Source organism: Cricetulus griseus (genome assembly GCF_003668045.3).
Source record: "Cricetulus griseus strain 17A/GY chromosome 1 unlocalized genomic scaffold, alternate assembly CriGri-PICRH-1.0 chr1_1, whole genome shotgun sequence".
NCBI lineage: Eukaryota > Metazoa > Chordata > Mammalia > Rodentia > Cricetidae > Cricetulus > Cricetulus griseus.
Genome location: NW_023276807.1, coordinates 85,058,321 through 85,072,597, shown reverse-complemented (window position 1 = coordinate 85,072,597; position 14,277 = coordinate 85,058,321). Strand labels below are relative to the sequence as shown.

At 40.4% G+C, this 14,277-nt stretch overlaps 1 pseudogene; it reads left to right on the top strand.

The window, feature by feature from the left end:
- Positions 1-352, top strand: LOC107979571 (annotated as a pseudogene).
- The last annotated feature ends 13,925 nt before the right edge of the window (positions 353-14,277 follow it).

Below are 14,277 nucleotides of genomic sequence, written 5' to 3'. Positions count from 1 at the left end.
ATGTGTGATGTTGCGAAAGCCAAGAAGATTTTTGTTCAGAAGTGTGCCCAGTGCCAAACTGTGGAATAGTGGGGCAAGCATAAGATTGGACCAAATCTCCATGGTCTGTTTGGGAGAAAGACAGGTAAGGCTGCTGGACTCTCTTACATAGATACCAACAAGAGCTAAGACATCACCTGGAGAGAGGATACCTGGTAGAGAACCCTAGACGTACATCCTTGGAACAAAAATGATCTTCTCTGGAGTTCAGAAGACAGGAGAAAGGGCAAACCTAATAGCTTATCTTAAAAGGCTACTAATGAGTAATCTCACTGCCTTATTACAAAAACAAATGTCTCCTGGCTTTTCATAAGTACCATAATTTAATTCATGCACCAAAATTCAGATCATGAATGGCAACCAATGTTTTTGTTGCACTGTCCTGTTTTAAGTAACACTGACTTGTATTAAAGTGGATATGTGTAGGGGAAATGTTAGCCACGCTCTCTTGGGGGCTGGGACAGGTGACGCAGACCACGAACACTAGGGCATAGTCAGTAGCAAGACCTTAAATATGAGGGTTGCATGCAGGCGGCTCTGTCTCTGTTCCATGGTTCACCTGGTTGTAGGGACTGACTCTGTCGCGTGAGTACTCTCCTATTAAAACATCTGTTCATCAAACTTGCTCTGATGCCTCTATGGTACGCATTAATTGACCCCCACTATAGATATGATCTTTTTAAAATAACAATTCCAATTACATAAATATTTCTCTCCCTTTCTCAAGCTAGAACTGGACTTAATTAGTGAAGTTCTACTTTCCACAAAGATGGGGGAGGGGTGTCACCTCAAACCTATTGAATGATTTATACTTAAATTTATATAAGTAGGCATATGAATATGTTTAAACACTGGGAAAATGCTATCACTATCTCAGAAATGAGAAGACTCGCCCTTGTTTCAGTTTGTGTCCAGTGGCCTGTTATAGGCAGTACCTAAATGTCAGGAAACAACTGTCTACTCTTGATGATATCGTTTTAATTAGAATTCTCTAAGTCAAAAGGTGCTGCCTTTTACCACTGAAAGTCACTTACTGTGGTCTATGTATCATATCAAGTAAAGAGATTTAGCATTTCTCTATCATTGATCTATAAGTTAAAATGCTTTTAGAGAACAGCAGCTTAGACCTTACTTTTGAATTCTTTATCATCTAAGAGTAAGTTGTAATGCAGAATTGTCCTTAAACACCTATTCAGAAACACAAAACTGGGACTCCTTATATGTGTGATTGCTAGTGGCACTCTTTGCCAACTTATTAGGTGGAAAGATTAAATAAAGGAGATAATTTGTAAGTTAAAAGAGATTATGAAGACTACTAGAAAACTCTTAGAACTGATAAGCATGTTCAGCAAAGTAGCAGGATATAAAATAAACATACAAAAATCAATGGTCTTCCTATACACCAATGACAAAAATGCCAGGAGATAATTAGGAAGAGTCCCTTTCAAAATTGTCTCAAAAACAAATGGATAAACAAACAAGTAAAGCTTGGAACAAGCCGGGCAGCGGTGGCACACCCCTTTAGTCCCAGCACTCAGGAGGCAGAGGCAGGCAGATCTCTGTGAGTTTGAGAACAGCCTGGTCTACAAGAGCTAGTTCCAGGTCATGCTCCAAAGACACAGAGAAACCCTGTCTCGAGCCTCCCCCCTCCCCCCCCAAAAAAACACCCAAAAAAACAAAAAACAAAACTTGGAATAATCCTAACCAAGGAACTAAAGATTGCTACAACTAAAAAAATTTTCAAGAAGACACTAGAAATAGAAAGATGCCTCATATTCATGAATTGGAAGAATCATCCCTGAAAACATGGCTATTGTATCAAAAGCAACCTACAGATTAAATACAATCTCAATCAAAATCCAAATACCATTTTCACAAAGAAAACAAATCTTAAAATTCATGTGGGATAACAAAAGAATCTTAAAAAAAAAGAATGTCAGAGGCAAAAAGAAAAAAATTTAAAAAGGGCCAGGCGTTGGTGGCACACACCTAAATCCCAGCACTCGGGAGGCAGAGGCAGACGGAGCTCTGTAAATTTGAGGCCAGCCTGGTCTACAGAGTGAGTGCCAGGATGGACTCCAAAGCTACACAGAGAAACCCTGTCTCGAAAAACCAAAACCAAAAAAAAAAAAAAAAAAAAAAATTAAGAATGTCAGAGGCATCACCATATTTGACTTCAAGATATGCTGTGGGTTTATAGTCACAAAACAGTGTGGTCACCAAAACACATACAGATAGATACATGAAATAGAGTTAAGGACCCAGATATAAGCCCACATATTTATAGCCACCCAATTTTTGACAAAGATTGAAAATACACATTTTTCTTGTATTTTTTCCAACTATCCTAGAAACACAAAGTGAAGCTAGCTATACTGAGATTCCATCTTGCACCAGTGAGAATGGGGCAAGATGGGGCAGTCACTAAGAAAGACAGAAAAAGTAGCAGACGTGGGCAGAAGGATACATTACTGATGGGAATAGAAACCGTTAGTCCAGCCACTGTGTAAATAAGTGTGGAAGTTTCAAAACCAAACCAAACAAAAAACTACTATTGTCTTCTACAGGACCTATGACTCAGCTGTACCACTTTTGGGTACTTATCCAAATGACTTCAAGTCAGTTTTTCACAGAGACATTAATGCTTATTACCGCACTGCTTATGTAATTGAACTATGGAGCTAACCTAGGTATCCAACAACAGAGAAATGGGTAAGAAAATGCAGTTCACATGCACAGTGGGACCTTTCATCCTGAGAAAAGCCATGAAGTCATGCCATTAGCAGGAAAATGTTTGCTACAGAAAGAAGGTCATCGTTTTGAATGATTCTAAACCATCTCAGAAAAACAAAAACACATTTTCTCTCATTTGTGGTTTCTGTATTTTACTGAGTATGTTTATATGCCATGATCCTAGAAGTAAAACTCTCCAGGGGGACAAAGAAGACTAATGGTAGGGTGGAGTGTGACCAGTGATGAGGCCTTTGTCCTGTTCTCCCCTCTGACAAGTTTTAGTGACTTGTTCTGAGCACAGGCCCTTTCCTTGATGAAGTTTGGTATGGACACTCTACTGTGTTTTCCATTTCATCAGTTGTGTTTGTCGGCTATAGAATTTTATTGTATTCATTTCTATGATTTCTATCTCTCTGTTGAAATAATTATCTTTGCACTTTTGCCCTGCAATTCACGATCCTCTGTGTTCATTTGTAGTTACTTACTATAAACATTACCTTGTTCCTTTGGCGATATCATGTTTGCTCACTTCCTGGGGTCCTGAACTGATGTGGGTATTTTTTTTTGTTAAAGTTTTAAAAGATTTAGTTATTTCACTTTATGTGTTTGAGTGTGTGCCTACATGTATGTATGTGTACCATGTGTACACCTGGTGACTGGGAAGGTCAGAAGATCAGATTCCTTGGAACTAGAGTTATAGATAGCTGTGAGCTGCCTTGTGGGTGCTGGGAATTGAACCAGGGTCCTCTACAAGAACAAGTGCTCTTAACCCTTGAGCCATATCTCCAGGCCTATAATTTAGTTTTTTAAAGAGTTCTTGTTTATATACATGTATATGTTTATATGTGTCTATATATTTGTATATGATAGACCAAAGCAATGGAGCTAACCAACCATGGACTGGAAAAACCTTAGCCTGCAAGCCAAAATAAACTTTTTATATAAAGTTTATCATTTCAGGTATTTGTTACAGCAACAGAAAGCTAACATCATATAATATTATGATACAACTTTCAAATATCATTTATTATCTCTTACCAAGTATATTTATATTCTATTTTGCTTTGATAGTTAAAAAGTGAAAGTCACATTTATTTTTTACTCATGGGAGGGAGTAAATGTCAATATCCTTTGTTATGAAAAGACTTAGATACTCTGTCCCGCTTTATGGGCCAAGAAGCCATTATCAGAGCCCACACAGCCTCAGTCGTGATTTTCAGTATTTTCAAAAGGTTTGTGTCTTTCTAGCCAAATCACTAGAAAGTAAAGGTTGCCTGTTAAATCTTGGCTATTATAACTCCAGATCTGACCATCTTGAGGGAAGTTGAAGGGTAAACGAGCTTTGTACTTTGAACTAAAGGGGGATGGCCTGGGACACTTCTGAAAACCCAGGGAAACACTTGCAACTTTTCATCTTCGAACACTAAGTCAGCTCAGTGACGTAACACAGAAAGTTTTCCTTTTTGGGAATGGTCAGAAAATGTCCTGTTTGACCATCCCTGGACTTTTCATGGCGCTTTTCAAATAAAATCAACAATAATTCCTGAGACCTTACCAGATATAAAGCATGGTGCCAGGCACTGAGAGTCCAAGAGCTACATGTAGCCCGGGCTCCTCTGCTGATGACACAGACCATGGGAGAGAAATAACACCAGCAGTTTATCTTCAATGTGTGGGTGTTGCCACACAGCAGAAAGTGAGCAGGGGTAGGTAAACCACGAGTCTTGGAAGGTCCCATGGGAGTTGTGCTCCCACAGAGTAGGATTGAGCTTTGTAAAGATCATGGCAGTTGATTTATGAAGGGTAGGGGTATTGTGGTAGGTGAGAAGGAGAGGGGAGGAGCAGACCAAGCCTTGAAATTCCCCCTGTTAGGATCTGTTAAAAGGATGCTGTTTGAGTAATTTTCTCATATTATCTGGGTTACCCATGATCCAGCATACTGATACAAGCTTAAAGTCTTTCTAGCCATCACTATGGGGTTTTTTTTTCCTCCTACAATGGCCGCTGACTAGCATGAGTTGGGGGAAGGGAGCAGTATCACAGAACGAAAGGTTCAGAGAATAAAGCAGTGTGTTCTGGGCAACTGGATAGTGGTCGCACTTAATTTTGCATTTTAACATGGATCAGGATAAAATGAGCCCATTCACCATAAAATTTACAGTCAATTTAAACAAAACAATTGACTCTTTTTAAAAGTTCAAGAGTAACACGTTTTGAAAGGGCTGCAGTATCCATGCTTCAAAGTGAGCCAAGGGAATATGGAATTGTGCCAACTAGACTACAAGGGTACTGAATGAAAGAGTATTCCAGTGTCTTGTGATCATCACCTAAGAGATGGAGATAAAAGATAATCACCTTTTGACTATGGCAGTAAATAGATTCGGAAAGAAGGGGAAAGGCCCAACATCTGGGCAATTAAATTCTTAATAATTTGTGACAGTGCGCAACTGTATTGTCTGTATTGGGAGGACACAGTGAAACCCATTTATATGAGGTGTAGATTGCATCTCCCACCCTTCAGCTATTAAGTTCAAAGATGCAGCTCCCCCAGGAAACAAAGCCTTCCTGTTTCTCCCTCCACTCCATGCTGGCTGGGTTTTTATTCTGAATGCTTGCTTCAGGATTTTGAGGAATCTTCCTCTCAACAGGACATTGATATCTGAGCAGAACAGAAAATTGTCCCCATTTCCAACCTAAAGGTGGCATATTTACATAAGCTTCTCTTTCATTTAAATCTGTCTTAATCCTCAAGGATTTAACAGTTGAAATGCAAAGTCCATTTTTAATAAATAAAAAGTCAGGTAAAGCAAACCTCACCTGGAGAATTTTAACAAATCACTTTTCTTCCTTTTAAAAAAATGTCTTCTTTAAACGCTGTATGGTTTCATGTGATATTTGTACTTTGCAGGATAAAATATTCAAATGAAAATGTATGTGCATTTGCGTATGTGTGTGCATATGCGTATGTATATAAATAGGTTCAGAGCCTAACTTCAAAATATGATGCTCTGGCATATTGATTATTTGGGGCTAAAAGGAAGTTGAGAACCAGTTCATGACCTCAAGTGCTTCAAATGTGGTGTTCACTTTCACCTTTGGTAAAGTTGCATTTCTAAAAGAAAATTCCACCAGTACAGATGCCCCTGACAGAAGAAATTGCTAGGGGAGTCAGCTTTTGTCAGGAGTCTCCTACCTGCAGAACTGGGCAATGTGATTCACTGAACAGTTTTCCCTGATCCTATGTACTTCTTTCCACCACGCTGAAAAAGCTCCAAGCCCATCATCCTTACTGTAATGCAGGTTGGCATGTGACAGTCATCTGGCCACGTCCTTCAGGCTCATATTTTGATGGAACTCTGATATGTATGCATCTAAGTAAAACTGTCTTTCTCTTGTTTGTGTTAAGGCTTGGACTCAGAACAGGACCTACATTTTCCTCCTTTACACACAGGAGCAGAAGGAAGGACAGAGATCATAAGTTCATCTGGAAGCACAATGTAATCATTTTGATCTTACTGCCCCCCCTTTTGCCTGTGATAGCTTCGATAAGAGGCAGCTGCTCTGCTGCACCGCTCCAGGGAGTGTATTAAAACACAGGTGGGGAAGTATCAGCTCTTGAGGTTGCAGGAGTGTTACAAGGACTTAGAGGCTGCTTTTGCTCAGCTTCTCTGGCCTGTGGATATGCTAGGGGCAACATCTGTGCCTTTATTTCACATCTGCTTCTTTTGCTGCACCATTTTTTAGGTCACATTCCTGCTCAACTCTGTATGTGGACATGTTGATCAACATGTTGATCATTTAAGTAGTATTCATCTAAAACGGACAATACTTCTCCCTTCAAGGCTGCTGTCTTAGGTTTTCTATTGTTCTGAAGAGAACCATGACCACAAGTCTTTTTTAAGATTTATTTACTCATGTATGAGTGCCCTGTCTTCCTGTAGGTCTGGATAACAGAAGAGGGCATCAGATCTCATTACAGATGGTTGTGAGCCACCATGCGGTTGCTGAGAATTGAACTCAGGACCTCTGGAAGAGCAATCAGTGCTCTTAACCACTGAGCCATTTCTCTAACCCTACAGCAACTCTTTTAAAGAAAACATTTAATTAGGGTGGCTTACAATTCAGAGGTTTAACTATTATCATGGCAGGACATGGCAGCATTCAGGCAGACATGGTGCTGGAGAAGGATCAAGAGCTACATCTTGATTCACAGGTGGAAGTGAACTGTGTCACTGGGCATAGCTTGAGCATAGAAGACTTCAAAGCCCAATCCCACAGTGACACACTTCCTCCAACAAGGCCACACCTACTGGCTTTGTTGGAACAAAGCCAAACCTAGTAATAGTGCCTCTCCCTATGGGGGCCATTTTCTTCCAAACTACCACAGCTAATGACATCAATGTAACAATAACTACAATATTTTCAAGATTTATAGGGACATCATAATCAGTAGATTGCCAATCACCAGCTTTGACCACACCTTGTCCCAAACCACCAGGATGGCTCCTGGAAGTCTCCAGCCTTTGCCATAAACTTGAAGGAGGCTGCCCCTAATCCAGCTTACATTTATGGTGTATTCTTTGAGTAATTCTTGTGGTTACCTTGGATTCTATTGCCTACAGGTCTAATCAATAAAACTGTGTTCCAACAGTCAAAACTACCCCTCCCCAACCCTACACACCACAGTGGCAGCAGCCAGTTTACTGACAAGGCTCCTCATGGCTGATCATGAGACAATGATTAACCAGACTACAGTTTCACCCAAACTTCTCGCCAATGTATACTTCTTGCCCCTTGCTTCTTCCCTATGTTATCCGAAAACTTTTGTCAAACCCAAAGTCAGGGCTTAAGATGCTGGCCCCTAGTTCCTCCCCAGTATGGCCATGACAGATGTTTATGATGGACAATCTCCTTTGCGTCTTCTCCATTGCCTATTATCATTTGGTCAGTTGGGACAAGTGGCTAAGGCTGGTTAACAGTTGACCTACAAAGTCGGCCTGTACTCACAATTCTGGATACAAGCCTGTGGCTAATATAATTTTTTCTCCCTTAATATGCAAGAATTTATTCTGTGTCCTGAATAGGGCGTTTGAGAGTTGCTATAGATTTCCATGTAGTAAAGTGTTATCTGTTGGAACTCTGTTCTGTTGCACAGGATCTTGCTGTAAAAGCAGAAAAGGCAAAACCTCTCATCACATCCATTTGTAACTTGTTTTCTACTTACACCAGCCCCAGTTTTACTTTTGGGTATATTAGAGAAAAGCATTTCATTTTTACAGAACAAACAAGAAATGTACATAAAAATTCATTGTCATTAGCTGTCGAATTTATAAAAAGAAAGTGCAAAAATATTAGATAATTTCAAAGGCTACTTTGTAATTTTTATGTACTTACTTTTGTATTATAGCTAATACTTTTTTTGGACAGATCGCAAGCTCAGGTTGGCCTCGAATTTGCTGTGTAGCTGAGGGTGACCTTTAACCACAGCTCCTCCTGGCCCTCCCAGGGCTAGGACTCCAGCTGTGTTTTTCTCTATACAAGGGATGCCTGTCTCTCTAGCTCTTCCACAGTTGCATTCTACCCAATGCAATGGTCTTTTCTACCCAACATAATCAAAATTGTTCATTGTCAACATTACTGACAATATCAATACAATTCTAAGATAACCCACATTTTCCTTTAATGTTCAGTATCATAAGCTATGGAGTAAAGAATATACAAAGGATTTAGATGTGAACATTGGACTTCTGTTTGCATTTCAAAAAGAAATTCAACCTGTATCAGATTGCTATAAGGGTCTAGCATGGACTAATACCTTCCTACTGTAAGGGTCTAGCATGGTCTAGCACCTTCCTACTGCTCCAATTCCATCTTAAGCCTTTGAACTGAAGTTCCCAGAAACAAAGATACATTCATGTTATAGATTTTATAAGACTGGAGGGTTCCCGATTATGGAGGGTTGGAATGTTATAGACTTAGAACCAAGTTATCCAAGGCTATCTTCATCACCATTTATCACTTATGTGGGTCTAACCTCACATTCATATGACTATCATGTAGGATGTAGTAACTTAGTAGACTATATCTTCCATCATCCCAGAAGCTAAATATGTCATCAGATAGCATCTGAAAACTACAGCAAAGACTTCCTGGCTCTGCTGCAGCGTGCTTACCCGGTGTTTCCATCACCATGTTGAAAGTGTCCTGATTTATGACTGCCTTTTGTTCTGTAAGTATAAAGAGTTCATGAACCTGAACATGGGAAAATGGTGCTTGGGATAAACCAAGTCTGTGTTCCTTGGCTCCAGAATGAATTCTTCTTTCTCAAAAGAAACTTTCTCCAGAGAACCACAGTGGGAGCTATATGTGTGCACCAGCAAGCCCCTTTACGTGTCTCCCAGTTTGGTCCGGGCCTACTGGCCTTTTCTCCATGCAGCAGGATGGACTCCACATGCCCAGCCCTGGGATCATGGTTATTCCTTTTCCGTGTTGAGAGCAGGCGGTGTCCTGTTCTAAGTTGCTACATGTTTGTATAAAACAGTGACTTCTTTTCCAAGCTGTGCTTTGTTCTGCGAGACTGCATTTTACAAGCAGCCTTTGACTCCATTTTGAAAGTGAGGGACCAATTGTGCTCTAGGGTGGGTCTGCAAACACCCCCTTCTGTCTGGGCTCACCCACACAGCACAGACTGAGAAATCACCTATTCCTGGGAGTGGAAAGGGACCCACATTATGAATGTATTGGGGTAAGCTGAGACAGTAGGGGCACATGAATGCATTAAAATCATATCAGGAAAACCAAGCCCAATAACTTATCAGACACACCATACTAAGGAAGGCGTGTAACTCCTTCATTTGTATCATCAACTGTGGTAAACATTTGGTACTTCAGTGCAACTGCCCTGCTGTTGACTCAGTCTCCCCAGCTGTCCTCTGACATCTACCTGTTCATCCATCTGGACCTACACCTGTTCCTGCAGCAGACCCATCCCAACCTTCCTTCTCTTTATTTTCCTTTCATTTATCTTCTGTTTTCCTTGCCTTTCTTTCTGAAAACACTTGAGGTGCTTGTGACTGAAACCCAGGTCTGTGTGCTAAGCAAGTACTTATCCCTGAGCTACAACCACAGACAAGTTTCCCCGTCACTCCCTTCAGAAAGTGAGGAGCGCCTCTTTCTAATTCTTCAAGTTTGGTTAACTAACCAGTTAACTCCCCAAGGAGAAAGAGAGAGAGAGAGAGAGAGAGAGAGAGAGAGAGAGAGAGAGAGAGAGAGAGAGCTATTGATATCTAAATGGGTCCTCACCCCCATCATTTTCTTGAAAGAATTATGAATTTGTTGTGATTAGTGTATATTTGATAAAGACGTCACCAGTGTTCCTGGTAGTAGCCTCACACAGACACGTCTCTCTGTTGAACACATTTAAGTAGATTAAGTACTAACTTTATTCTGGAAACTTTCCAGCTCATGTCTGAAATATGATCACCAAAGTAGCTGTCAGCCAGAATAAAAAAGGTTTGGAGGCCATTTAGTTAAATAGTGAAACATGGAGCTTACATTCAGGACTATAAAAGTAAAATGGTGAGTATGAGTAGAAAACCCAAAGTTGTTCAGAACCCAGGCTGTAATCTGGTGCATAGAAGGCAGTGGGTCTTTTGTTGTTGTTTTTTTTAACCCATCATAAGGCTTACACACAACACTCTTGTAAACAGACTGGCTAAGAAGAAAATCACACAAAGTTATTTATGTGAAACTCTAAGTGACTCAGGAGTCTTTAAACTGAAGAACCCAAAGTACAGTTCCACTCTTTTTATGCTTCTGAAGACTGGAGAGTGGTCATCTTACTCAACAAAATGTATGACCTCAGTCATTAACCAAGGAGGGGACCCAGCACAGTCTGTTCAGGTTCTTCTCAAGCATCACACACAATCCCACACATGTAGACAGGAGCCTTCTGGAGGCATCTGCCAGGGAGAAGAGTGGCCTCGTTAGCTTTTATGGCTTACTTGGGGGAAAGGAATTCTAGGTTCTGTAAGAGGAATTAAAATTTAATTTAACAATTAAAACTCTAGATTCTGTAAGAGGAAGAAGGGGTGGTGATTGTATTAGAGGTCAGAGACATCACATCTTAAGTTCTTCCTATCTCCTTGTGCCCAACTAAGCCCAAGAGCTGCGCTGTGAAGTGTCAGACCCTGAGCCCAGTAAAGGAAAGGTCTCAGAAAAAAGTCACGACTTAAGGACCTTCTGCAAGGCTGAGTAAATGATTAGAACTGTGTTCCAACTCTGTCCAGGTCCCTGTGAGTGTGACACTCTGTTCTGCTAGGGGAAAGTTTCCCCAGGGAAAGTGTTACGGTTCTATTCTTCTCTGCTCTGCTGCAGCTTTGGTGAAAGTTGTTACTTCCCTGCTCTATTCTGTGAAAGAAGGTGGTACTCCAAACCTCATTCAAGAAATTTATTGGGAGGGAGGAATCTAGGAGTGTGGCTGCCTCTGCTAGGGTGGAAAAAGGCAGCTCCCAACTGAACAGGTATAGGGAGGGCGTCTTAGGGGTAGAGTTTTTCCAGGTAAAGATTTTCAGGGTAGAAATTGGTCAGATTTCAATCCCTGAATTTTGACAAACTCAGAGATTATCTGCATTTTATGCTTAGGGATTGGTTGGTTTTCCTGTTCAGGGGCTGGTTGGTTTTTTTGTGCTGAGTTGGTCAGGGGGCAGAGTTTGTTTCTTTGGCTCTAGTTTCAGGGCCAAAGTATGTTTCTTTCACTGGCCCTTTTTAACCTTTTTGTTCTGGTGTTTCTTTGGCTCTGGTCTCAGGGTCAGGGTGTGTTTCTTTTGCCTGCCCTTTTACTGTACGAAGAGTCTAATTTATCTTAGGCTATCTCGATAGCCTCCTTAATAGCCATTACAGGCCTACCTGCATCTGACCTAACATCAGATGAAACTTTTTGGGATGTATTAACTTAGGTGACCACTAGCTTCCACCAACATAAAGCTAGAATGTTATAACATCTGTGGCCTACAGCAAAGGTTTCCTTACTTCCCTGAAACCTGTCTACTTGGTGTTTCCAATATATTTAAAGTGTTTAGATTTATGACTTTTCTTTGTTCTGTTTCTATAAAAATTTCATGAAACTGTTGCCATATTGGAACATGGAATTTGGGGTAACCTAAATCTATGTTCCTTTGCCATGTTTACTCTTATTTGGCTCTAGAATAAATGTTCTCATTTTCTTTAGATAAGAGCCGTATCTTACATAAACAACCACAACAGAACTGATTTGATATGAGCATAAAATTATAATTCATCTAGACTTCATTAGGAGTATGATTTCCTGAGTGGGTATAGTCACTGTTTCAGCTTTCTTTTCCTCTTAACAGATAAAGCTTGTGTTTCTTTCTGGGGACTATCCATGACTACTAGAGACCCTTTGCTGGCAGCACAGAGTTGAGGTGGTGGGGAATTACATTCTCTATTTACTGTCCAACAATTGAGGGGTTTGGGAGGATGAGCATCTAGGCTCCTTGCTTCAGGACAGAGACGTTCCTAATTTACAGAGAATGGAACCATGCAATATGGGAACTGTGTATAAATTTTTTTTAGGTTTATTTTCCTTTATGTTTATGGATATTTTGCCTGCATGCATGTATGTGTATCACATGCATTATTAGAGCCCTTGGAACTATGTGGGTACTGTGAATTGAACCCAGGCCCTCAACAAGTAGTCTTAACTGATGAGCCATTTCTCCAGGGCCTAAATAATCTTGTGTTGAGAAGTCACTCCATACTGTTTCAAGTGGTGATTTTTCCAAGCTGTGCATGGCTCTGGCAGATGCCATTTCACAAGTGCTTTTGACACTATTCTGAGGATGAAGGATAACTCTGCAATTGGGTGGACACATGAATGGCACCATCTATCCAGAACTGAGCACACAGCAGACTGATAAATTCTTGGGGGAGGAAAGGGGACCAGCCATTTATAGGGATGAATGGAGACTGTATAGGCACATGCTCTTTTGCCTCTGCAGCTGGACTCTGAGCTTTGCTTTCATACCAGTGGCCTCCTGTGGTGATTCATTGCCGTTGTAGCGTTTCTCAAGCTCCATTTTGTTCATTGTCTTAATGTTGGCTTCTCAGACCTCTCAGAAAGTCTTGCCTTTATTTAAAGCCATTCTGCAAATTCTCTTTACAATATATAGATATATCCACTGTGTGATGTGTAATGTGGGATCTGAGAACGCTAAGTGGTTTGTTCCTGAAAAGAGTGGATACACATGATTACCCTTGGCAGTGAGGCGCACTACGAGACAGGGCTTTAAGACCTTCAGCTGGGAGAGCAATCAGAAACAGTATGTCAAAAACAGGGTAATGGGGCCTTAAAGGGAGAGGCTTCCCTGTATATCTGGGAGGAAGCTTCTGCCAGTGTCAGTGTACGGAGACAGACAGCTGCCAAGAAAGGACAGCAAGAGAGGTGGGGAGGCCCAAGTCTGCAGAGAAATCCCATGAACAAATCTGCTGTAAATTTTCAGGGGCAGGGTGTTCTATACTGTGTGATTTAGTACAAGATATTATGGGGAGCATAAGTTAAGAGCTGTTAGTCACAATACAGAAAGCTATCTTAACTGTGTTCCATGAAGAGAGCGTTGGGGGTAGGGATGGGATGGTCTCATTTCTTCAGACTTCAAGATCTCCTTTCTGGAGTGATCACTGTCTTAAAGGGGTAAGCTGTAACCTAACCTAGCTATTATTAAAGATTAAATAAAAAACTCATGTTCCTGGCTGGAGGTGGGTGGATCCACAATAGCTGGGGTGTTTGGGCAAATTGCTATCAATGAAAACTGTCATGCCTTGTTAATTTACTGTTATTTAATATATTTGACACTGAGGAAAGACCAAGAGTGTTCATCTATTTCTGACATAGTGCACTTCCCACACCTTCACTGGCAATAAGCACAAAAATGAAAACACAATACATTAAGTTCTCATGGAAAACAGACTGCCTCAAAACCACCTTTTTTTAGTATTATGTTTTCAATAATTTTAGATCACAAACATTAACATTGTGGTATTTATTGGCCATGAAATAGTAATAATTCTATATTATGCATACAAAAATATGATAGAATATTATTTCCGATCTTCTTATAGCTAATTTTAAAATCAAATTATCAGCAAAACATGAACCAATCTTTAAAGATTTAAAAATAAATGACTCATTTAAGTAATGAGATCTCTCTGAAATAGATCCATTGGGCTTTCCTTATCTATGTAATGCCTTACTGATGCTATTTACTGTTACTTTATACATTTTCCATCCTTATTTCTTTTCTGAATTAAAAAAAAGTAAAATTAGTTGGGTAGTGGTGGTGAATGCCTTTAATCCCAGCACTTGGGAGGCAGAAGCAGGTGGATTTCTGTGAGTTTGAGAATAGCCTGGTCTAAAAGAGCTAGTTCCAGGACAGGCTTCAAAGCTACACAGGGAAACCCTGTCTGGGAAAAAAACAAACAAACAAA